Here is a 24478-nt window from a genome sequence, read left to right on the forward strand (position 1 = left end):
GTCGTCATCCTGTTTGGACGACTCAGTTCCCAAAACAAATCATCAACTGTTCAGAGATAGGTCAATCTTGCGTGTTTTGAAAAATTGTCGTGATGGCAAAATGCCGGGAAATCAAAAGAAATCCAATCGCCCACCATAATTAAGTGTTAGAACAAAGAAAAATGTGCTCCAAGTGCCAAAAACAAGGATGGACAATCTACTCACAAATTGGTACGAAAGTTTGGCAGTTAAAACTCGTCTGTATCAACGTAATTTATCATAAACGTAAGCGAAAAAAATGCCAATTTGCTTTCATACACTTCACCGTAAACACTTTGAGAATGAAAAATTTATCATTTAGGATGGATGGGACACAGGACCGGCAGCAACTTTGACCTTTTTTTCCGAACACCGCTAAATCAAATGGTAATTGGCTGCATAAACTATATACCGAATATGAGCCTATTACGACAGTTCTAGTTCACTTACAAGAGTTTTCAAGTTTCTATGGTATATGAAAAATCGGAAATAAAAACTCAAAATTCAATAAAAGAAATCCCAAAGTAACTCTGTATACGTAAAATTTTAAGGCCGCTTAGATTATTCTATAACAATCACTGTTGCTTATTGATTGGAAGTCACTAGACAAAGCTAGGTCAACAGAATTTTTGAAAATTTCCTATTCTCAGCATGTGCGCTAAAAGAGAGTTAACACATAAATTTATAGGAGAATATCATTTTACTACAAAATCGGATTAATTTGCAGTCTTCGGCAATGTTGTTTCTTACACCCAAAACGATATATCTGTGCATTTTGGGATGCACAAGATGATTCTGCGATTTCTTACTATATTTTTGTTTGCATTGTATTTGGTATCCGTATGTATGAACCCAATCACCTGTTCGGTGTTCCGAAAAATGGCCAAAATTGTTGTCGGTCCAATGGGACACGGTACGAGACAGTCGATGAATTCATATATTTTTGAAACATTTTTGACGTGTGATAACGATGTGTTTCTCAAGTGATCTAGTGAAGTTGGTAAATCTGGTAAAATACAACCCAAAACTATGTTTGTACAATTCAATTTACTCACAAAATCTTAATTTGAACATTAAAACCATTGTTTGGGACTAAAACTTTAACTACGTAGTCATTTTTCAGCAAATCTACAATTTTTCATTTTTTCTATAATGAATAACCCTATGTTATGTTATGTTCTTTTGTTTTGTTTGGTTTTGGGACAACAACATGAAAATAGTCATTATTTTGCGATGTCATCATTGAAAATATGAAAATTGATCGACATTTTTGTAAAGAAACGTCTTTGTTTTAATTGAAATTAAGAGAGAACCATACCGCTGCAAAGTGTTTCAAAACGTCGTTTTCACGATCAAAATAATTCAATAACTCCTGAATTTTGAAGAATGGACTTCTTCGACGAAGTTTCAAGATCTTTATAGATATATCTTTTTATATAAGGGTTTGAGTGATTAATCCCCTTAAAATGAGATAGATTTTTCCCCCCAAATTTTTTAGCTAGAAGCTCGCAGTCTTCAGTAAAGTTCTAGGAAATATTGCTGTGAAGAAATTTGCTGAAGATACTAAAGCTCTGCATAGCAACGGTAGCGAGATAAGTAGGGTTGCTTGAGATAAACCGCTTAAAACAGTTTTTAGATTAGAACTTTTTACGATTATTTTTTTACGATTATTTTTTATATTAAAAGGGTCTTCTACAAAGCTGTTAAGAGCAATTAAATACACATTTTTAATGAAGACGATGAATCTGTAGCTCTTGAAACAACAAAGTTGTTGTCAATTTTCGAATATTTTTAGATCAACTTACACTTTAAGCAACTTTCTTAATCGCAAAATTTCACAGATGACTGTGATTACAGTTGAAATTTCTAACTTTTTTCTTTCGATAAAATTTGTCTGACGGTGACTACTAGATCGGTTACGTACAAAACCAATACTCAATACATTACCATCTCGTGCTGAACAAGAAAATAAGGAAAAATCACTCAATTCATTATATCAACAGATACGTCTATTTACATCTAGAAACTTTTTCGAAGAAGTCCAATCTCCAAAACCAATGGTTCAGGAGTTATTGAATTTTGATTCGGCACTAAAAAGTTTGCTACGTTGTCATTTTCAACCGATTTTTAATTTTTTCATAGTTTTAGAACGAAGAAATGACCTTTTCAGCGCACAGTGTTTCAAAACGTCAATATCACATTGACGTTTTGAAACACTGTGCGCTGAAAAGGTCATTTATTCGTTCTAAAATTATGAAAAAAATTAAAAATCGGTTGAAAATGACAACGTAGCAAACTTTTTAGTGCCGAATGCTCTCAAAAAAAAAACTTTTTGGTGGTATCCACAAGAAGAAAATAGATTGAAATGGTGAGTTGAGCGGAAGCAATTATGTGAAAAAGATCTCCTCAGAGATATGATACCAACCTGCAACCCTTAGGACTCCGACCCAATGTATAAACCCTTTTTTCCCATGATATGATGCCCCAGAAAGAACACATGGTTAACGCATTGGTGACAGTGATCGTATCGTATCGTATCGCAGCTGTCACCCACCATATTTGATCTATTTGTGAATACCAACAAAAAGTCTTAAATAAGGTATTGGTACTTACGTCAAAAACTAAAAAAAACAAATTATTTGTCTAAACCGAATGGCGGGTTCACTCCCGTCACAGCTCTGTGAACTGGGCCAGGGACCAGAAATCGACAGCCTTCATTAGCTCTTCACCCACCGAAGTATAATCGGTAATGAGCTAAAATTAGACAGCAGACGATGATAAAAACCCGGGCCCTGGTATCTAGCGGGAAAATTAAATAGATCAAATGTGTTGAGTGGCGGCTGAGGTTGTGTATGTGATTTCGCTTTAGAGGCAAGGTACGATCACTGTAGCCAATGCGATAATCATATCAATATTAATTCGTCAAAAGGGGGAAAGTGTTTTTGTAAACAAACTTGTTTCGCTCATTAGTCTGCTGCAGAGTGGAATTTCATGAAAAATATGCGTTATTGTAAATTTTTACCCTTCGTAGAAGTAATTTCAATTGTTTTCTGCTTTGAAATTATAGTAAATTAAGAGAAACCATCAGAATAAAAATTTGTTTACAAATCTTATTCGCCCTTTTGCAAATTTTATATGGATATGTTTTTGTTGGGACGTCATCATATCTCAGGGATAGAATAAAGGTTTGTGCATTGAACCTGAGTCCCAAGGGTTGCAGGTTCGAATCCTGTCTCTGCACAGTGGTTTTGTTTGCCAAAACACGCAATTAATTATTAACACAAAAAAGGTCAAGTTAAGAGCAATAATGTCTTCTGAAGGTTTTATCAGTATTTCAATACCTTTCCTCTAGTTTAGTACATTCAGTGATTAATCTTCCTAAAAGTGAGATATTTTTCTTATTTTTTAAAAGTATAGATAATGAGATCATATGTTCTGCAATGTTGTAGAGCTACTTTTTGCGAACAACTTAAGAGTCCAAATCTGCATCTTCAATACTTGTGATGTTATAGAGCGTTGTTTGTGGATGACCCCTTAAAATATTTTTTTTAAATATAACTTGGTATCGTACCTATGAATTTAAAATGTTCTAAAAAGTTATTTGCGTCAATGCCACCCGCAACTCTTTAGAAGAACGTTTTGTCCTAGCTTTTCTATTTTCGAAGTTATTTAGATTTTTTGGAAAAATAGTGCTACTTCCAATAGCAATAACTTTTGAACGGGCACAAATGGGCAACCAGCCATAGTTATAAACAGTTGTACAATACATAAACTACAAAATCCAATTAATTTCATTTGTCTACTGTTGTCTCCGGTGCATTTATGGACGATTTAGGAAGTGATAAATACAGTAAAATTATCGGGAATGAAGTATCGATACTCTCCATATCGACTGCATTGCATTTGCATCGGATGGTGAAAATGGGAATTGCACACAATATGCTCAATACAAAGATGATCTATCGGTTCTCTCTGATACATTCCCAATTTCACTTTTTGTAAATTTTTCAAGCGCTTTTTTATTTACCACAACAATCCAGATATGAGTAGTTTCTACTACACATTTTTAGAAAATTTGAGTGCATTGTGTTTGGATAATTGCTCCAAAATATTGATTGAAAATCTTGATATTCTGAAGATAAAATATCGATATTCTATGCATCGATGCAGAATCGCTCGATACTAAAGTAAAAGCAACGATATTATGCTTCTGCAACGTAGACAAAGAGAAACACGGATAAGTTCACATGTAAGTCCTGCTGATAGCAGTGGAGCAATTTGGCTTCTGTTCTGAGCGAAAGTCGAGACAGAATTTCTACGCTCAATACCAGTGTTCCGAAATTTCAAAATCAGTTACCTATTTCTGCTTGCATTTACCAAAACCGACATTCAAATTCAACGCCTCCCGCATTCATTAACTTTCCAACCGACTGAAATTTCATGCAGAATCGAAGTGCATAGGAAATATAAATTCATTCACCAACCAAAGCATTCATTTGTTATTATGTGGACAATTTGAAGGCAGAAGTTAGCATCTTCTACATTTTCAAGCATAAATGAACTATATCTGAGGCACTTTTGCTCAATAATTCCTCTCAGAGCTAGCATAGAAACAGTTTGCTTCTTAAACCGAACATGTCCGAATGCGCTGCGTCGGGAGAACGTATGACGAGGGAAACGAACCAAACATTTCATTCATCGCAGCGGGCATGAGTTTAATTTCGTTTTCTTTCAAGTTCACGCAGGGATATCAATTTTTTAAGCTTTGCTCAATACTCGACGGTGCGGTGGCGAGTTTTTAATTGCCTAAATCGGTATATTTCTTATTGTGCCTTAAGTTCAGTTTTATACCTTATTTCTAGTTTTTTTTTTGGAAACTATCAACGAAGAAATGGACTGCGAAAGAAACAGAGGCGGCTACAATTCAGGTTCAATCATGTTACTCCAGTTCTATACCAGACATTACGCCTTCGTTTTTTTTTTCTTCCGAATTGCTTTTTCTCCAAACAAAAAAAAAGTTTATTTAAAACCAATTTTTTTTAACTGTAAAAATTTACTCTCGAGAAAAAAAAACACTATTTTAAATTAAACTCGAAAACTATGGCGATATTCTTGATAACCAAAAAAGTTACGATTTCGTTATGTTCTCACCAGAAAAAATCGTAACTTCGGTACCACCGGGACATCAATTCCCACCGGTCCTTTCAACTGTACATATAAGCTGCGTAATACTTTTGGATTTATTGTCTAACTCACGATCCAGTCGGTCTGTTAGCTACTGATGAGAAGAATTCGAAACACAAAAAAATCAACTTCCATGCAATTTTTATTCTGTAATCGCAAAGTCCATCCTTCCTACTCTACCCATAACAGCGTACTTTTCCCAACGCTTTTGATAAAAGCTTATCTTGGATCCATCGTTTCTTCTTTGGAGAAACCACGCTGGCACCATAGCAAGGAGTAAATGCAATAACAGCAGAAAAAACTGCTCACAAAAAGCATACAATACAACCAGGCTGATGAAAAATCGATTTTCCGTTCAAGCAGCGTTAGCTGGAAGCAATGATGACACTTTTCGTATATTTTGTTCGGAATATTTTACACCATCAAAATCATGCTCTGCGTCTATTAATGCACATTCAGCTACGCAACTTACTGCGACAGATGAGATAAATGTTGGCGCAGAAGTCACCCAGATGCACTCGTTGACATAAAGCAGTTTCGGAAGTAAAGCAAACTGATCCTTCACGAACAAACGTATTTATCAGTAGGTCACCAGCTACTTAGCTCAGTCAGCAGCCAGTGAGTGATGCATTTGTCTCTCTGTTGATACCGCACAGACACCCGACACTAAATCAAATTTGGGGGGCGTATCGCGGCTGCAGTTTTGTGTCGCAGACTTTAACGTTCAGTCCGCCAGTTGGCACTGTACCCCGTCAGCCAACACCGACACGACGACGACGACGGTCGACCGAAACGCGCACCACCGTCCAACTGGGGTTGTAATCCGATATCAACTGGAGCTGGTGGTGTCTTGCCGATCCGGAGTGGGCGAACAGCGACGTTCGCGCTTTACAACTGGGAGCCACCGTTGTTTCGAGTGTTTACCGCTGCTCGCTGTCCCTCGCGTCTCACCGGATTTTTCCGTACCCGTGTAGTTGCCTTTTTGGTCGTTCCCTTTCCCGGTTGTTGATAAGAGTACAGTTATGACTAAAGGAAGGTTCAGCAGTTAGTTTTTTGTGCACAAATTCTATATTTATCTTGATTGTTGATTGGTTTGCTTGGTTGATCAGCGAAATGGGACGAGAAAGTAATCCTATAATTTTGAATACTATGACGGATGAAATGATGGTGCTGCCTGACGAACTGGCATGTTGACACAAGTATAGTATACAACCAGATGCTGAACGATCCGTTTGCGAATAGACAGCGAAAGAAAAGTGTACATTTAATATAGATGCTAATGGAAAGTGTAATTAATCTTAATGTTTAAAAGCAGTTAATTCACAAAAAAGTACATAGTTCTGGATCGATTAAAGATTAATAGTTTTTGGAGTCAAAAATTCAGACATTTATTCTGAAAATGAACGGTTTTCGGTAATTAATATTTTTCTGCCATTGTAGGTTAATGGCTCCATTTTTTTTTAATATACGATTTAGCATAAGGGTAATTCGCCTTTTATTCCGAGGTAGAAAAAATATCCAATCGTACATGTGTGGGTGGGAACAGGGCCGTCCTAAGACCATGCGGGGTCCTTGGGCACCAATGAACTACGAGGCCTCTATAGTTGAACAGATTAAAATGTACACAAATGTTTTGAGAATGTTCGATATTTTACCGCCAGAGCTAAATTTGATACCACAGAAAAACAACAAACAAACAAAATTATGAATTTGGCTGAGCAATATTTGGTCTGGCAAGCAATCTGCAGTTTAGGCAAACGAAGTCAAATTTTTATAGTAATCGAATTGGGACCAGGAAATTTTCCTCGAGACGTATCGGTTTCTATTCGTATTCTATTTTTACGAACCAAGTTCGTGAAAAAAGTTTGAATACATACAGTACAGTATGAAATTGTATACAATTTAACACATTCTTAGCGAACTAATAAAGATTAAGTATTTTCGGAAGGGACCTGGCGAGTACGTGGTGGAAATATGTCTGAACCCGTTTTGAAATCCAAGATAGCGACTTCCGGTTTAGATAAATTCTCTATAACCTCAAGAATATGGGCATTTTAGAAATGGGACAATTTATATAGATATAGTGCAGAGGCTCTAATTTTCTCCAGTTTCAATCCCGGGAAAATGCAATTATTTTTCCAACCTAATGGATGCTCGATTCCATGAGACTCGGTATTAAGCCGAGTAAACTTTCTTTGGAAAAGGTGATGTTTACCAAAAAAAACCTTTGTTTATATAAGCTGCAACCCTCGCGCAGCCAGGGGCATGACATTACCTCGTGAAACGGTCCTTTGATTTTAATGGAATCGGCTAGCGACCGACAGACCGAGTAAGAACATTAGAAATGTTTTCAAAAAAGCTTCGTGCTTTTCGCTCAGAGATGCGCGAAAGAGGTCTAAACACGCGTTGTTAAGTCTTTTGGGTCAAGTTTAATGAGTCAGTGTGTAGTTGATAATCGCCCGGCAGAGACCGGGGCGATAAATTGATAGTCAAAGTGATTGAATGAAAATTCTTAGTCAAAGTGATCGAATAAAAATTCAACAGTGTATTTCTGGCGACCTTAACAATTGTTGAAAGCTCTCGAAGAGTATTATAAACGAAGTCAGTGGCCACCGTAGGTCACGCGTGATTAGTTGATCGGCCATAGAAAACTTCGCTGAACCATATGTTTCTATCTTGACCTTTAAAATGACGCCATTCATCGATTTCCGTCATCTACTCATCAGGCCCATTTCAGAAATATCCTTATGGTTACGGTTGTACTAAATTTCGTTCAACTGGAAGTCGCCATCTTGGGCTCCAAAGTGGCCCCAAATCACCATTTCCATTACCTACTCGTCAAGTGCGTTCCAAAAATATTTATTTTCAGGGTTATTAAGACTATTGCTCAACCAGGTCGCAATCTTGGATATCGATTTTCATCATCTATTTTTCAAGCGCGTTTCCCATATTGTTGAAGTTATCAATAATATTGTTCAATCAAAAGTCGCCGTCTTGAAATCAAAATGGCGCAAAACATCCATTTCCATCGTCTAGCTTTTAAACCCATTCCCCATCGAGAATAATCGCCATCTTAGATTTCAATATGGCGCAAAACATCGATTTTCATCATCTACTTGTCAATCTCATTCCAAAAAATACCCATATTCTTAAGGTTATCGAGAATATACTGTGTAGATCACTCCCTCCTACTTGCGAAGATTAAGCGACTGGGAACATCATCTGACTATACCGAATAACACAAATCATATCTTATCGATTGTTCTGTGAAGTTTGGGCATAATGAATCATACAGTTTTATCAATATATCAGGAGTACCCCAAGGAAACAACCTCGGACCTTTGCTATTCTATCTGTTCTTCAATGATACATCCTAGGTCACCACAACAGAATGCATACTTACGTACGCTGGCGATCTAAAAATGTTTCTTATTGTACAATCCACAGCAGATTGTACTGCACATCAGCGACATCTAGATGCTTTCTGTGATTGGTGTAATCGAAAATTGTTGACACTCAGTGTATCTAAGTGCTCGGAAATCTCTTTCATGCGCAGAAACCAATATTCTGGAGCTACACTATTTCATGAAAATCGCTTGAGAGAGTGTCAGTCGTCAGAGACCTTGGTGTTCTTCTAGGCTCAACAATGTCTTTCGGAGATCCATTTGCTTCCATGTTATAGCAAATGCGAATAGAAGCCTCGGTTTCATTATAAGAATGATCAACGAGTTCACTGATCCATATTGTTCGGTCTGTTCCGAAAGCTTCAGTTTCTGTTTGGATTCCTTTCCAAGAATGTCCATAAAACTACTTTTGATAACACAAACAAGTTTTTTTTTGCATTTTTATTGATGCCACCAGTGTAGACAACTGTTTTGATTTCATGATTACTTTAAGCACGGGGCCCCCAAAATTCCAATGCCCCTGGTCCTAGCCCTGTGTGCCCATACGTAAAGACGGTACTGGGTGGGAATCAAACTCAGGTGGGCCCGCCCCCCAGTAGGTCAATAGAAATAAACGATGAGCTGTGGCGGGATCAACATAAAATTTCAGAAATCTGTTGAGCCAGTTTTATATGCATCGTTAACAGCCCGATTATTTTTATTGCATGATTTATCTGCAGTCAGGTGATTTTTGGTACATCGTGCCACGAACTCATCTCGAGCAAAAGCACCAAAACGACCTGATAGAATTAACGTCTGGCTTGCGGATTCATGGGAGCCGTTTGAAAAATGTTTGGCTTCCGTCCTTTCAATTACTTCCGCCATTATTGTTATCGCTGCGAGCAAAAAACCATACTCAGTGGGACCGGACGACATTCCAGCTGTAGGTTGATGAGCTATTTGTTTAGCCGAACCTTTGCGCAAAACATACCGTAGAAAAGGCAGAAATTGATGTAACGTACATCGGCTTGAAGGCGGCGTTCGAACGAGCTGCCATGGAAACCTTTTGACGAAAATGTCTCGACTGCATCACGGACTTTCGTTGAATGGTTGGGTTTTTACTTTTGTGGCAGAGCCTTATGTGATTGTGATTCCTCTTAGATTACAAAAAAATCTTCAGTCCCGCAAGGCAGCAACATGGGACCACTACTGTTTGTGCTGTTCTTCGACGATGCTGCTTAGTGTTTGCTTTCTAGCTCTCCCCTCCCCGTTTTCTCAAAGGAGTCTTCAGCAAGCTATTATGCATTTTAAGACTTTTCCGTAGCTGTATGATATGCTGATTCCAGGTAGGGAACTATCTACAATTACTCCAAGATATTTTATTTCCGTTGTAAATGGGACAGCGATTCCATTAAGGTTTCAGTTTGACTTCATTAAGGTTTCAATTTCAATTTTCTTGTAAATGGAATTGCGGTATCTTTTATTTCTACCAAGATTCTCCATTTCACACAATTGCCGCGTCTGCATACGGTCCGAAATCGAAGATTCATCCTTACCGCTAACAATGGTGACAATGTCGTCTGCGTATCCCGTTACTTGGAATCCCAGTCCTTTCATTTCTTTTAAGAGACCATCTACTAGTAGACCACAGAAGGAGTGACAGCACTTCACCTTGAGGACAGCCTCCGGTGGTTCTCATGGTCTCGCCTCCCAACGACGCAGTCACATTCTGGCAACACAACATTTTAGTAATCCAACCAACAGTGGAACGCTCTATCCCTTTTCATTCAGTAGCATGCCGAGTCGATTCGAAGGCAGTATTGTCGAGAATTTTCTCAATGAAGGCGGAGGATGAAGACTTAAAAACTGTTTTCGACAGGTCGGCGGCAGACGCGTATATGTCTATGTACACGTGGGTGTACATGTTCAATGACCGCCTCAATTTTTTAACGCGCTACCTCTTGATTATTAGTAGGATTTTTGTAATTATCTTTTATTACATTTATTTAAAAAATCATATTAAAATGATAGTTTTTTTAGAATGGGAATTTCTCTGTATTTCCAAAACCGACAAATGTCAAATCACAAAAATGCTACCGCGTTGTTTGATAAATTAATCACAATTTGTCACGACAGACATTAAAAAAACACGAGCCAGACAAAGTATGTGCCGTGACATCCGTCTCTCTATGTTCTGTATAATATGTAGAACACAAAAAAACCGAATTGACGAAAGCATCATCAGCAGCAAAAAATAGTAACCTAAACTAAATAGAGACACTATCCCAGCAGGGCAAATGATGCCGAGGAAAAAATATGGTTAACCGCCCGTTTTCCCCTGCTCGTCGGATAGTGGGTACAGTGTGTATCTTCGTCATTATGGTTCACATGAGTTGAGCACTTTACCATCAGCAGCAATGGCATTGTCCCGAGTGGATGGCACACATATATACTACCGACGAGCGCATGGAGTTCCACTTTCATTAAACACAAGACACGCAGACACAATATAGCAGGAAAGGACACTGTTAACGGCCGCCAACCGCCACAGCGGACAGGATCAAGGGTATCCGATGGGGTGGCACGAAAAAAAATTTACACACCGCACCACCGACAAATATTCATCTGGGTCCTAGAAATCCCGTGAAATTAAATTGCGGTAAGATGGCAGCTGATTTGAACCAACCATTTTGAAATATCACTGATAAACTCTATTTATTTAGAACAACCCCAATATTTACCAACTGACAACCCTTTCCCGCCCGGTGCTGGAAGTGCCGATGCTCTGCAGCTGCTAAGTATCGCCGCTAGTTGGTTGCTTGATGGACTTTTGACGTGTTTACCAGAGAAAAACTCTGACGTGTGTGTGTGGCCGGTCTGACTATGTGACGCATGTGAGTTTTGAGGTGATGTTTGTAAATAATAAAAAAACGCGACCTTTTAGATTGTAATCAGAGCAAGAAGCTGAATTTTACTGTCAAGGACTCACTTAACCGCAGAGTAGCTATTTACGTGCGATCGTTGTCTTGTCGCAAGTGATACATGTTTCGTTTTGTGTGGGGGAATTCATTATTTTCTATTAGTGTTGAGTTGTTTTCTCCACTGCAGAAACTCACAAACGGACATAAATCAGTAGATTTTGTATTCGTTCGGCGTCCCGAACATCTGTCCAATTTCAGGGGCATGTTACTTCATCATCTAAATCTAACGTATTATTTTTATTTTTATTATTGGCATCAACGGGACCGGACACAGTTCCAAATCGGCTCATGAACGATGTGATATTTTCAACATATTTTTTCATTTATTTGAGTAATTAGCCTATTTTAGGCCTATTGATAATTATTCGCTCTACACTCGATCCAATTCGTATACATTAGTTCAAAAACTTTGCATCATTTCTGAGAGCAAGCATAATAACGAAAAAGGCCTCAAAATGGTTAAATACTCGTATTTAAGCTCAACTAAAACTCCACTAGAACGAAAACTTCAAATCGGAAAAGTGATAATAGGAATAGGGCGAAAATTAGCCCATTACCGTGCGTATAAAAAAAAATATCACGCCATTCATTCAGGGATCTTTTCAATACCATTACTGAACTGATTAATTCAGCTGTGAAATGGAATAAAAATGGTAAGTGCTTCAGCAATTTTTTTTTTCAATTTGAAATCGATTGATGTCATCACTGAAGCCTCATATCAATCGTTACTGCAATGAAAAGGGTTGAATTACTGCAATTTTGTACTCCATTAGTCCTTGCTGTCGAACGAATTGCAGACTATTCATGAAAGTCGTCGTCTAATTATGCATGCATGTACCTCACATGGAAAGCACATTTTAACGGAATGAATGGATTGGGGCAGTGTTTGATATTTCAATCGGAAGACTAATGACAGTATCTGGTGATGTAAAAACAAACCAATGGAAGGTCGTGTTGAAATCGTAAAAGGTCACTCGTTAATAACCAGTATAAAATGTTACCAAATACTATGCGACTCCATAATTTACTAATAAATTACTGCTGACTGCATCCAAAGTTAAATTCGAAGAAAAAAGCAAAAGCAGAACAGGACGGACACTCAAATACTCAATTTTGTTGAAATTGTCGTATTCCTCTCTGCCAAAGGTAGATTCGATAATGGTAAATAAGAATTTTACAATATTTAATTTTATATCCTTCTTTACAACATGAACTGTTATTACATTATAAAAACGCTTTTAATCCACCTAACAGTGTGATGAGACATTTCTTATAACTCTTATCACTCTCTTCGGATATTATATCGTTTGAGAACATTTAGAACTTGATGTTTCGCGATGTTTTTGATAACACATACTACATGGGATAGTGGCAGGACTCAGAGAATCGCTCAAATCAGCATAGGACAACATCAGTGCTAGAAATCTCAAACCAAATCAATGGGAAAGCGAAAAAATGTCCCATAAAATAGACATTTCAACGAATTATTGTTAATGCTCTGTTAATAAAATATCCAAATTGTGGTGGGAAAACTGAATTTTCCTAAAGGGGTTATTTATTTATCATTCGGATGTATGAAAAAAGCCTTATGTTTACATTTGTGAATATCGCCCTTTTCACAAAAAAGCGTTGAAATGAAATCGCAGCTCCTGATATCACGTTATCTCTGAAGTGCCTGCGTGCATAGTTCCAAATTTTACTTCGACATCGACTATTTCTAAAGGTGACTTCCCAGTAGTATCCTTGATTTGAATTATTACCGCTAATCCTAATGTCAAAGAACAAATAAAAACCTCTCGAAAACGAACCGTTTGGGGAAATCATCATCATTACTGGAATTTTCATTTTCACGAAACTTTTCGATAGCCTTCCGTCACATGCGTTAATGCACTGGGTGCACAGTGCTCCGAAAATCTAGCGAAATCGTCTTAGGGCACCAGCGGGTCTAATTCAGAGCTATCTGCGCGGCGAGTTAAATCTGTAAAGAACACTAAAAATTATTTTCCATTCCATAATTTTCAGTTCAGCAATTCGAGAGATCGTACTCACCGCAAGCCATGAAAAATAGACTACGTTGTGAAGCGATGGTAACTCTTTATTAAAAAATCACGGTTAAATAAAAAATTAAACTATTAAAAAATTTCAAATAGTTTATAATTTTCACAAACTTATTAGGAAAAATTGTTTAATAAGCTTTCGTAATATTGTGTAGGACAAAAGCTGAAAATTTCAGTATTTTCTGTATCTGCAACATATAAACCCTTAAGTATACCAATTAATTGGTATACGAATTGGAATAGGTTCGCCAAATTTTGGAAGAAGTCTATAAAATAACCTCTTGAAAGCTACCTAAAAATTGTTGTAGTTCGATGCAATAAAAAAATCATATTTGGCAATACATATTTGGCTGATACAATTGGGGTGTCAATGTATTATAATAGATATTCAGCATTCGAAGAAGTATCTTGTGAACGAGTGTAGAACGACTTTGTTTCTACTTACTTGAAGTCAGCGGCGTAGCCAGAAATTCGGTTTGGCGGGGGTTTGGGGAAAATCGATCTTACTGTCTAAACGGCATAATTCCGAAACCATAATTTTTGAAGTTTTAAAATTATGCAGAATTATTTTCCAGAAAACAGTAACAAGGTTCGTGTCTTTAGCGAATTTGTTGCGACTTTATTGTAGTCCTGAATATTAACCTGCGAAAATTCACCATAAATACTTCTTGGACAATATACCGTCAAAATTGTTTTATCAAATGATGCGCTGTTTAACGTTTGTAAAACTCATCGAAGATACTAAACCTCCGAAATTGGCGGTTTCAAAATGATGTTATCTTGACCTTAAATTACTGTTTTTAAACATTTGACCTATACATACAATTGGTCATACAACAAAAATCAAATGCTCATCAAAATCGATCAGAACCTGCTAGAGTCGAATGGAAATCGTCATTTTTCATAAATTTCTCTCTACATTCGGAAAGTGTTATCCTCGTTATTAATCATATTACGTTTTCGTCTCAACTCGACGCATTCCCAAAATAAAAACCTGTTTTAATCCATCTAGTGGTGCAATTGTGCTTGTCTCATTTGTCCAGACTACGATTCCATGGCTGGTTATGTTCAATACAATGGTGGGAATGAATATTACATGTTCAGTACGATTTGCACATACATACAATGGATCGACAGCCACGATCTTGAGATACTATGTGATACTGAAACATCGCTTGAAACCAGCGGCGGATCATGGAGAAAGATCCGAGAGGTCCAGGTGCAGCCGAAAATGACGATTTTTAGAGTGATTGCATAACCTTTCTATATGAGAAAGGCAAAAATGTACCAAAGTCCAAAGAAGTCAATTTTTGTCAAACATCTCAATGTTTCATGCATTTTAAAGTCATTTGGCATCAAAAATACAAATTTGATATTGAAAATTTTTCATTTCAGTTTATATGAGAATTTGCTGTGTGATTGCACTCTTCAACTCGTAACCCCGGAACCGGAAGTCCAATCAATAAAAAATTCAATAACAGCCGATGGGAAGGTTGTACCTTTCATTTGAGACTAACTTTGTGTAAATCGGTCCTGCCATCTCTGAGAAACTGAGGTCACATTTTTTTCCACATACACACATACATACACACACAGACATTTTCCGATCTCGACAAACTCAGTCGATTGGCATATGACACTCGGTCCTCCGGGTCGGGATTAGATTGACGAATTTTAGAGTGAATGAGAAAGACAAAAACATTTTTGGCAAATGTTGAAAGTTATGCATTTTTTTGGTGAGCAGTTCTATGTTTCATAGACATTAAATCAATTTTAACTTCGCTTCCTATTAAATAAAGAACCTTATTACAATACATTTCTACAAAAACGAGATCAATTTGAATATAAATCTGAGGATTATGATTGATTACAGATCTCTGGAATTTTCTATTGGAATGTTTTCAGGCAGGAATTTGATATTGATGCAATTAGACAACTGTGAAATCAAAACAAATAGATCAGTTACATATCAGGACCCCATTCCGACAATTTATCAAAAGTCCTAATGATGTTAACAACAACAGGTTATCAATCCACGGATCAGATAATTGTTATTGTAATATTGAATTAAATCAGTCTGCATCAATAAATTTTCAACTTCAATCCAATATTTTTTTTGGGTGTTGTGGGGGGGGGGGGGTGTTGTACGGTGTTAAACCCCAAAACCTTCTCTTGGCTACGCCGTTGCTTGGAGTTATTTTTTTCGCTTTTCATTTTCCGATATGTTTCAGATCGATCCGATGGTTATAAGTTAGAAAAATTGCAGTGAGAAGGTTCGCACAAATGAACATTTTTGTACTGATAAGGTATCAAGTTCCTTCCAGACAACTTGGAAGTGTTCGGTGATTATTTGTAGCGGTTGTAGATAGTAAAATGAAATACAAAAGTCGTTTTATCGAAATAATGTTTAGCTTATTTCAATGGATTATTACTATATTGAACAATAAATGGGCGACAAAGAGTAATCAACAAACAACAAGCCATAACTTTTAAAGTATTCAAAATAGATATTTAAAGTCTTTAGTAAAGTTATTCGCAAAAGTAAGAGCTACAAATTTGCTGAAGACATCATTTCGATATAATCACTTCCAAGAAAATTTGTGAAAATATCTCACTCATAGGGGGATTAATCACCAAAAGCACAATTCCAGAAGAAAGGCCATATTACCTCCATTAAATTCTCCGAAGATACTATTGACCTAAAATAAGCCGTTTTGGCGTTAATAATAGATTATATGTTTTTGGTCATATTTCTGGCTATGGGAAATGATAAAAATCTTTCGTCCGCATTTAATGTTAAATATCTCTTTTGATAATAGTCCGATTTCTACAATCTATAGCTTGTTCGAAAGGTATTCGTTAAAGCTGTCCAAAAACATATAAATTGTTAATCTATATTGTCAATTTCGGCAGATAATTTCAAAAAACTGCAAAAAACGCCATTTTTACGCATTCAAACATTCATATCTTGGAAACTAAACATCAGAATTAAAAACAAATTAATAGCGTTCATACTGTTTTTTAGTTCTTTCATTTAAAATTGGTTTGGATAAGATCGGTTCAGCCATTGCTGAGAAACACGAATGAGAATTTGTCCGTTACATACACACACACACACACAGACACACACACACACACACACAGACATTGTCCCAAATCGTCGAGCTAAGTCGATTGGTATATAAGACTCGGCCCTCCGGGCCTCGGAAAAAATCTTGAAAGTTTGAGCGAATTCTATACATTTCTTTTATAAGAAATGTAAAAATCGAAAAAAATCATTCCACGATTTAGAACACAATTTCAGAGCAAACATTTTCATAACTCATCACAATTTTTAGCAAATTTTTAATTAGGATTTTTATATTACCGTTATACTAAAAATACTTTAAGCAGTAATCAGCGCCATCTGTATTATTTTGCGAATTCAGAAGGTGTAAGGCAGTGGTTCTCAACCGGGGGTGAATTCACCCCAAGGAGTAAATTATAGTCTAATGTAGGGGGTGAATTATGAGGGACAAAATTTTACTTGTTATCCTAACATTCCCGTCGGATATTTGTTTTTAAATTTGTTTCAGTGTGTCATGAATTGAGATGCTCACTGAGAGTGCTCATGAACAGATCTCTGATAGTAAAATTATGGTTTTCATCCAATGGAAAATCATTTTTTTTCTGACAAGACACAGAAACAGCAAACACAAATAGTTTTCTTCGTTTACGGACCGTTTTCGGGTAATTATTAAACCGCCACGTACGTAAGTCAGTGGCAATACGCAAAAACAGCTAAATATGACAATTGCACCAATATACGAAGGTGTGCTTGACGATAACACGGTAACTAGCTTAATTCATTGAGAAAGGCGCAATACATGTAGCTGAAACGTCGAATGATAAGTAAATATTCCGTTTGTTAAATATTTCAAAGACTGGAAGCTGAACATAACCCCTATAAAATGACAGGGCAATGATGGTAAACAATTTTCAGAAAAGGGTACATCATGGTGATCCATATTCGGAAAGTGGTACATGGAACGAAAAAGGTTGAAAACCACTGGTGTAAGGAAAGTCAACTATGGTCTTTCTTTGATGGTTTTACCGCCAATTCGGGCCTTCCTCCGAGTTGTACAATTGAAAAATCGAGTTTTCGGAAGAATTGAGGTAAACGGGATAAAACGTATCGTGTCACCATTGTACAGTGGTCCGGAATGTAAATTTTGCAATTTTACCTTTTGGCAAAAACTATAACTCTCCCTTATAACGTATGCGGAATGAAATTTGGACAACGCTTCCAGCATTAAAACAAAAATGCAACCGGTTGCAAGGCATCATACTAAACGTCATACTCTAGGCACACTTATTTTAAACATCCAGTGTTAATTTCGACCCGCTAGGAGATACCATGTGAACGAAATGGCAGCGAACGCCCAATCTGGCACCTAGCTATTATGCCAAAAAAAAAAAAAGTTTTGGCGCATTGGAGGATTACGACATATTTTTTGTACCAAAGGCTGATAAACCTCCAAATGTACCAAAATTTCGCCCGAATGAGGATTTCTGGAATAATTTGAAGCAGAGAGTATATGCCAATAATTTTCGACCTAAAACAAACAAACGTGATAATCAAAATTAAGAAAGAAATTGAGAATATGCCAACATCAATTTTTTTGATTCCTTTGCAAAAAGTTCCTGTAAACTATCATAAAGCTTCTTAAAAATGGCTCAATTTTTTTTCTACATTAAGTTCATAAGCTGAAAAATGAATTTTGAATTTTGTCCAAATTTTATTCCGCATACGTTAATATGCTCAAGAACGTTGTTGGACTTTGCAAGGCCCATTATTTCCTTTAAAAAGAAGCTAGGGTGACTCCAATTATAGCAAGACCTAAAATCAAAATTTTCAATGGTTCGAGATAGAGACAGTCAATGTCTTCAATGAAGTTGTAGATGTTTTGGACAAATTTGCTGAAGACATGCAAGCTCAATCTTTCATACTTTCCATTGCACTAAAAATCTAAAGCTTTAAGGTGTTCCATAAAAACAGTTTTATTTATATAACTTTTGTAGTTTTTATTTTACAATAGTTTCGGACAACTTGAAGATTTATTAAGAGTGCATAATTTGTTCATTTACACCAACTATTTTTTTTGTGTTTCAATGTTATGAGTGCGTTTACATAACTTTGTCAAATATCATTCTTCTGGACTAGGGTACTTAACACTGATAACTATTTCTGCCATATGAAACATCATAATTTGTAGTATAGATGGCAAATACGATCTTTTATATATCTTGCAATATTTACTAAAAAAATAATTTCTTTGTACTAAAAAGTATATATAACTTTCTAACGAAACAAGCTAGAGGTTCAGTAGTATGTTGAGACAAACTGTTTCCCTTCAAATATCTGAGTGTTCCTAAAATCCTCTTAACGAAAATTCAAAACTACGCAAAAGTTATATAAAAACCTTTGAGAAACACTCTTTTTGGTACATTTCTTGTAAAATAAAAAAGTACCAGACATAGAGCTGTAGTGTCTTCGACAAAGTTTTTTAAAATTAGATTTTCTTCATTTTTCTGAAAGACTGCCTTGTCTTGTAAGTCTTGTAAAGTGCAAAGTTTTATCGAGAACGAAACTATACCTTTTATATTGTCCACCACAAAAGTAATTTAAATATACTACCAATTCATGGAAAACTAAATTTTGAATATAACTTATGCAATTTTCATTTTTTACTTATACATCCTTTAGATGATATTCGGAAATTTTGTCGACTAATATTTTCTTCTAATACATCAATAATCTATTTGGCAAGCCCCAGCGACATTTTCACTTTTAGTAGTTGTTCCACTCCGCGAATCATAGGTCCAAAGCCAGTGTGTATAAAATCAATCACAATGGTCTTCTTCCGCAAGACTCCGTTTTGCCTTTGTGGTACACTCATTTCAACTACAAAACGGTGGTGACGACACTACACTATTTTCACAATAAATATGCAACAATTACGTGCTTGCTTCAGCAGTATGATTTTTTGATTCTGCTTTAGGCGAGCTGAGAAGGTAGACTGATGTTATGTACCTTGCCGTCACATGAGAACTCGTTTATTAATTCAGGAAAAATAACATGTTTTTTTGGAAATAGGAAAGAAAATGATGTAGAATGACATTTTCTGTGTCTCTAGTAGGTCGGAATCAGTTGTTACGATGATTTTATTTTTTTTTTGTATTATCAATCTTAAAAATAGTGGATGGGATTGAAAATTGTCCTGGCATTAGGTCGACTTCTATTCCCTCTTAAAAGAGCTAACTCCCCCTCTACCATATAACTCTACGTCATTTATGAATGAACCCTTATGCTGAAATGCTTTAAAGAGTTACGCTTGTGTCAATCTCTTTGATATATTAGTTTCTAGTGATGCAGACTGTGAAGACCCCTACGAGGGATCTTCTTTTGCTGAAACTGGCGGTTCTAGAAACAGAAAGAGTATTTATTTTGCTTAACTCACTAGTAAATCCCCAATAGTGTCGTTTGAAGCAAAATTAAATAGTGCTCGTACCAAACCGAAGCAGGTGTCTTATGGATTTGGAAATTTGAAACCCATACAGGAGTCCATCACTATCGAAGAAAGCAAAATCCCCGCCTATCATTAATTTGCAGCCAGACTCTAAAGGAGGATTCATTGACAGAGGTCAGGAAAATGACCACTGTTCTACAGTGGAAGTGCAGAAGTCTCATTCCTAAAATTGTTTCTTGTAAATATTTGATACATCGCCGTAAATGTTGTTCGTATGCTCTTTGTGAAATATGGCTTACTTCAAACATTAATCTCAACTTCTCACTTTGCTTACGGAGGAGTACTTTTAGGGATACAACAGGGCCACACATTTCCTCAATGGGTTTCTGTTCCATGTGACCGGAGTGATAGCTATCCATGAACCGGGAAAACTAGCCTCTGACCACAATTCGTATCGGCCGATTGCAATGTATTTCTGTATCCAGAAATTGATAGGAAAAATCTTACAGCGCTCTCGTAATTGAGTTGAAACGATTGGTTTATTATTATCAGATACTTAGATTGGCTGTCGCAGAGGGAAAGAGACGAACGATTGTCTAGCGCTGCTTTCATCAGAAATTCAACTGACATGCGCTCGCAAAGAGCAAATGGCATCAGTGTTCGCGAACATTAAGGGGACTTTCGATGGTGTATCAATTGAGGTTCTCTTGAATAAACTTCAGCAACTCGGCCTTTGATTAATTCTTAGCAGTTGTTGTACAATTGTATTGTGTCCGATTGTCAGAAAAATACACGAACTTCTCCTATTCCGATTCGACAACTTCTTGAATACACTACTTAGGTCTTTCACAGAACAATTAGTACAATTAGCTTAAAGCTGGGCGTCGAGCTCTCCACAGAGACAACCGACATAGTATATGAAGCTTGATCCAGCTCAACTTTAGCTTCTGCTAACGGATAGAATGATCGTACAAATTTTGACATTTAAGTACGTCGGAGTCCGGTTCCACTCTAAAGGTACTTCGGGAGGACAAATTAGGTATGTGATAACTAAATGCCAGTAAAGATATTTTTTTCCCACAATTACTGGATTTTGTTGGAATTCTGGTTCACCTGCGTTCACGGGAAATCCGATTTTTTTGCAAATAAGTACAACACGTTGATTGTGAAAAACTGGCTCAACAACAATATATCCATCTCCTGCAAACTCAATGGTCTTGTTTACGTCGTAGAATTAGTTACAATGCAGTGTACCCTTACCACCACTGACACTCTGCCCATAGACCATTATCTCATCTTCACTGATAGCTTAAGCACAATAGAGGCTCTTCGATCAGTGAAGGTCGACAAGCACTCCCCATATTTATGGAGAATATACAGAGCATTAGAAGGGAAATCATTCCACTTGACCTGCTCATTCTTCAATTCCGGGAAACGAGAGTGTGGACTCTCTCGCTGAAATGAGTGCATTAAACGATGATACTGTCGAGAAACTTGTCGCTTTCAATGTATTTTTCAGTACGTTGCGTCCGAGAAAGCTCAAAAGTTTGCAAACTGCATGGAACAATGGCTACATTGTATTATTCACAAAGATATTGATGAAAGCATGGTTCAAGGGATGGGGTGTAAGTAGGTATATCATTCGCGTGATGTTCAGACACATGTCCAATCACTGCATGTTCGACGCTCATCTCTTTCGTATGGGAATTGGTGAGAGTAATATTTGTCATTGTGATGAGAGTTATCAAGACATCGAGCACATTGTTTGGTCGTGGGCGGAGTATCATGTAGCTAGGTCCCTTTTAGAAGATTCCCTACACACCTAGAAAAAATCGTGTAAAATTACGTCTCGTGACCCTGACATATACGAGCGTTGAAAATGGCACAGTTTTACGTTCGATTTTAATTTTACATGACACTGAATTTCGTAAATCACGTAATCTCACTCCACATATGGCGAGTGTCTTAAATGTTGATAGTGTAATTTTATAGCACTGCACATGTAAAGTATATCTTTCATGTAAAATTAAACGGAACACGGTTATATTTAATCATTTCGTGAATTACGCTTTGTTAAATTGTGTCATGTTTGAAATTACGTCAACGATAAAATTCAGATTTTTTGGTGTGTATACGTCCGAGGAAGACCGCCCTACGTTCCAGTTCGTGGCATTTTGGCAAGCCTAAACCTCTATGTTGTCGATCTACTATCTTTTGAAAACTAGTCACTCCCATAGTTTTAACGGCATTAGAACGCAAATATCCCGATACCTCAAAGCTGACACACGTTCCGTCTCAGATATTTAAGCTATCTGAATAATAAAACATAACTATATACTGCCCATGATCGCATATTTGTCCCTATTCAATTACAAATTACGTTTTGGCCAAATTCGTTATGGAATTTGCGTTTCGACTTCGTCTCATCAGAATCCGACACTAACTTAATGACAGGACGTTTTAAGCGCGATTCAGACGATACATCAGCTTCCGTCAATGTCAACGGAACGTCACCGTTCCGTCAGGATAAGTTAAATACTTTTCTCTTGCGTCCGTTCACACATGCCGTACGTCAAAACGTTCCGTGCCGTTGATGTTGTGTGTGAATGCCTCCATTTAACTGCATGTAACTTATCCTGACGGAACGGTGACGTTCCGTTGACGTTGACGGAAGCTGATGTATCGTCTGAATCGTCCTTTAGTCGCAATCTTTAAAACGTTAACGTTTGCCTCAATAAAATCCTTACTTATACATAAATGTCAAGATACTGACGTGCCACTTCATGGAATGATAGATGGACTATGCACATAATTTGCTACCGACATTCGACACTGTTCTAAAACTACACCATGTCTCTATCTTTTTCTTTCACTCTAAACCATTCCGAGTGATCCAACTGTGAACTAAGCTAACCAAAGATTAATAGATGTTTGCAAACTATTACAATTTATTGCAGTGCGTTAGTCTAAACCCGGGAACGTACGTAAATGCCCGTCCCGGTACATATCGATTCCCTCATAGTGCTGCTGACCGAGTCAGTAGGTATCTCAATTTGTTTCTTACATTCCATCGAACATCGAACGGCACTGTACTGAGAGACGTTCGCTGTCTGCATGTCACTAACCGCATTGACTCACGTCGCGTCGCAGTCATACTAGCGCCTGGTTCTGCTGATGGTTTATTGACTTTCCGTTTCTTCTCGCGTTCCATGGCACTCAATTTCATTCCCAACGCGTGGATCAAGGCACTCAATTTCATTCCCAACACCATTGACAGTGATGGATTCGAGCAGCGTAACTTTGTCGAGTCGTGTTCGTTGTTTTGACTGGAGTTTGTTATCAGCTTTCAGTTGTGTATGGCATTATATATTCTTGCAACGACTACACGGGGGAGACATTTCCCAGGCGAACGATGGAAGTGAAAAATGTCAAATGTTCATTTTAACTTCTTTTTTTTTATTTTGAGTTCTCGTCAGTTTGGTCCAGCCCCCTGGCAACCCTATACCATCATATGGAGTTTGACAGCGACCGACATATATGGGGCGTTATAGCTATAAAGCCCCAAACAAAGAATTATGTTCGGCACTATGCTCGATATTCAAGCATTCCACACGACGTTTTGCATCTTGTGGGATGATTTAATATCATATCATTCAGAAAATCGACATTTTGTAACTAAATACAGCTTCTAATCATTCGGTTCAAAATCAATGTTTTGCCTTTCATGGCAGTGATGCTGGCTGTACAGAGACGTCGTCCTTGACAGGGGGCTGGTTTGGTCGGACATGGCGAAAAGACAAACAATTTGATCGTTTACTACTTTATTGCTCAAATTCTTAGAAATAGCCGAGGCGAACAGAGTACCAATCATTATTCACGGCGAGCTGCTTTGTTTGTGTAAGTTCATGGCTGCAGCGACGCTTCGGAAGAGTATGTCCTTTCGGGAAATTAAACAAGACTCTGAACAGCGACTGATGCGTCGTAGATTCACTCGTCTGGGTGACAAGCTCTAGACAAGTATCCTCTCTGTAGCGTAATATGGAAACAGAATGACGTGAAGTTATACCCATCAGCAACAGGGCTTGACCGAAATTCGCTAGTAAATGTCAAGCGATGCTCAGGAAGACGAATGTTGTAGCTCGAGGGGATGTGAGTTGATTTATTCGTGAATCATTATATTATAGTGGTCTATTTTAGAAAAAAATTGGAAATGTAATCATTTAATCACCTGATGATTTTCCGAATATTCACATTTTCGTATTACTACTGGAGAGGCACGGTGTACCATGTCCACAGTATTTTGAAAACATGCTTTCAAACAAATGTGGTAATGAATCAGTTTTCAC

The 24478-nt window shown here is 37.2% G+C and overlaps 1 protein-coding gene across 8 annotated transcripts in view; it reads right to left on the reverse strand.

Annotated features, from left to right (window-relative positions):
* Nucleotides 1-24478, reverse strand: part of LOC131677060 (afadin) — a 178558-nt gene that overhangs the window by 57981 nt on the left and 96099 nt on the right. The window contains exon 1 of one of the 8 annotated variants that reach the window (XM_058956602.1): nt 5675-6019. The exons of the other annotated variants lie outside the window; for them this stretch is intronic. The gene's annotated coding sequence lies outside the window, so the exon portion shown is untranslated. Of the gene's footprint in view, nt 1-5674; nt 6020-24478 lie in introns of those variants that run through there. 8 annotated transcript variants of the gene reach the window in all.

This window comes from Topomyia yanbarensis, chromosome 1, assembly GCF_030247195.1.
Source record: "Topomyia yanbarensis strain Yona2022 chromosome 1, ASM3024719v1, whole genome shotgun sequence".
Classification (NCBI taxonomy): domain Eukaryota; kingdom Metazoa; phylum Arthropoda; class Insecta; order Diptera; family Culicidae; genus Topomyia; species Topomyia yanbarensis.